The following is a 2,978-nucleotide window of genomic DNA, read 5'->3' as shown; positions in this document are numbered from 1 at the left end:
CCAATATATCAGATTGGATGAAACTACAACCTATCACTTAACTCAGGTTACAAGATTACCATATACAGACCCGATATTCTGGTCCGCGCGAGGTTCGAGGTGTCAAATATATCAGATTGGATGAAACTGCAACCTATCACTTAACTCAGGTTGCAAGATTACCATATACAGACCCGATATTCTGGTCCGCGCGAGGTTTAAGGTGTCAAATATATCAGATTGGATGAAACTGCAACCTATCACTTAACTCAGGTTGTAAGATTACATTATACAGACCCGATGTTCTCGTCGGGGTGAGGTTTGAGGTGTCAAATATATCAGATTAGGTAAAACTGCAACCTATCCCTTAACTCAGGTTGCAAAATTACCATATACAAACCCGATGTTCTGGTCCGGGCAAGGTTTGAGGTGTCAAATAAATCAGATTGGATGAAACTGCAACCTATCACTTAACTCAGGTTGCAAGATTACCAAATACAGACCCGATGTTCTGGTCGGGGCGAGGTTCTAGGTGTCAAATATATCAGATTGGATGAAACTGTAACCTATCACTTAACTCAGGTTGCAAGATTACCATATGCATACCCGATGTTCTCGTCGGAGCGAGGTTCGAGGTGTCAAATATATCAGATTGGATGAAACTGCAACCTATCACTTAACTCAGGTTGCAAGATTACCATATACAAAACCGATGTTCTGGTCCGGGCGAGGTTCGAGGTATCAAATATATCAGATTGGATGAAACTACAACCTAACACTTAACTTAGGTTGCAAGATTACCATATACAGACCCGATGTTCTGGTCCGGGCGAGGTTCTAGGTGTCAAATATATCAAATTGGATGAAACTGCAACCTATCACTTAACTCAGGTTTCAAGATTACCATATACAGACCCGATGTTCTGGTCCGGGCGAGGTTCCAGGTGTCAAATATATCAGATTGGATGAAACTGCAACCTATCACTTAACTCAGGGTGCAAGATTACCATATACAGACCCTATGTCCTCGTCGGAGCGATGTTCGAGGTGACAAATATATCAGATTGGATGAAAATGCAACCTATCACTTAACTAAGGTTGCAAGATTACCATATACCAAACCGAAATTCTGGTCCGCGCGAGGTTCGAGGTGTCAAATATATCAGATTGGATGAAACTGCAAGCTATCACTTAACTCAGGTAGCAAGAATACCATATACAGACCCGATTTTCTGGTCCGGGCGAGGTTCTAGGTGTCAAATATATCAGATTGGATGAAACTGCAACCTATCACTTAACTCAGGTTTCAAGATTACCATATACAGACCCGCTGTTCTGGTCTGGGCGAGGTTCAAGGTGTCAAATATATTAGATTGGATGAAACCGCAACCTATCACTTAACTCAGGTTGCAAGATTACCATATACAGACCCGATGTTCTCGTCGGAGCAATTTTCGAGGTGTCAAATATATCATATTGGATGAAAATGCAACCTATCACTTAACTCAGGTTGCAAGATTACCATATACAAACCCGAAATTCTGGTCCGCGCGAGGTTCGAGGTGTCAAATATATCAGATTGGATGAAACTGCAAATTATCACTTAACTCAGATTGCAAGATTACCATATACAGACCCGATGTTCTTGTCCAGGCGAGGTTCTAGGTGTCAAATATATCAGATTGGATGAAACTGCAACCTATCACTTAACTCAGGTTTCAATATTACCATATACAGACCCGATGTTCTGGTCCGGGCGAGGTTCCAGGTGTCAAATATATCAGATTGGATGAAACTGCAACCTATCACTTAACTCAGGTTGCAAGATTACCATATACAGACCCGATGTTCTCGTCGGAGCAATTTTCGAGGTGTCAAATATATCATATTGGATGAAAATGCAACCTATCACTTAACTCAGGTTACAAGATTACCATATACAAACCCGAAATTCTGGTCCGCGCGAGGTTCGATGTGTCAAATATATCATATTGGATGAAACTGCAACCTATCACTTAACTGAGGTTGCAAGATTACCATATACAGACCCGATGTTCTCGTCGGGGCGAGGTTCGAGATGTCAAATATATCATATTGGATAAAACTGCAACCTATCACTTAACTCAGGTTGCAAGATTACCATATACAGACCCGATGTTCTGGTCCGAGCAAGGTTCGAGGTGTCAAATATATCAGATTGGATGAAACTGCAACCTATCACTTAACTCAAGTTGCAAGATTACCAAATAAAGACCCGATATTCTGGTCGGGGCGAGGTTCTAGGTGTCAAATATATCATATTGGATGAAACTGCAACTTATCACTTAACTCAGGTTTCAAGATTACCATATACAGACCCGATGTTCTGGTCCGCGCGAGGTTCGAGGTGTCAAATATATCATATTGGATGAAACTGCAACCCATCACTTAACTCAGGTTGCAAGATTACCATATACAGACCCGATGTTCTGGTCCGGGCAAGGTTCGATGTGTCAAATATATCAGATTGGATGAAACTACAACCTATCACTTAACTCAGGTTGCAAGATTACCATATACAGACCCGATATTCTGGTCCGCGCGAGGTTCGAGGTGTCAAATATATCAGATTGGATGAAACTGCAACCTATCACTTAACTCAGGTTGCAAGATTACCATATACAGACCCGATATTCTGGTCCGCGCGAGGTTTAAGGTGTCAAATATATCAGATTGGATGAAACTGCAACCTATCACTTAACTCAGGTTGTAAGATTACATTATACAGACCCGATGTTCTCGTCGGCGTGAGGTTTGAGGTGTCAAATATATCATATTAGATAAAACTGCAACCTATCACTTAACTCAGGTTGCAAAATTACCATATACAAACCCGATGTTCTGGTCCGGGAAAGGTTTTAGGTGTCAAATAAATCAGATTGGATGAAACTGCAACCTATCACTTAACTCAGGTTGCAAGATTACCAAATACAGACCCGATGTTCTGGTCGGGGCGAGGT

Source organism: Papaver somniferum, chromosome 10, assembly GCF_003573695.1.
Source record: "Papaver somniferum cultivar HN1 chromosome 10, ASM357369v1, whole genome shotgun sequence".
In the NCBI taxonomy this organism is placed as follows: Eukaryota; Viridiplantae; Streptophyta; class Magnoliopsida; order Ranunculales; family Papaveraceae; genus Papaver; species Papaver somniferum.
The sequence above is the reverse complement of the archived record's forward strand: the minus strand, read 5'-3'. Positions refer to the sequence as shown.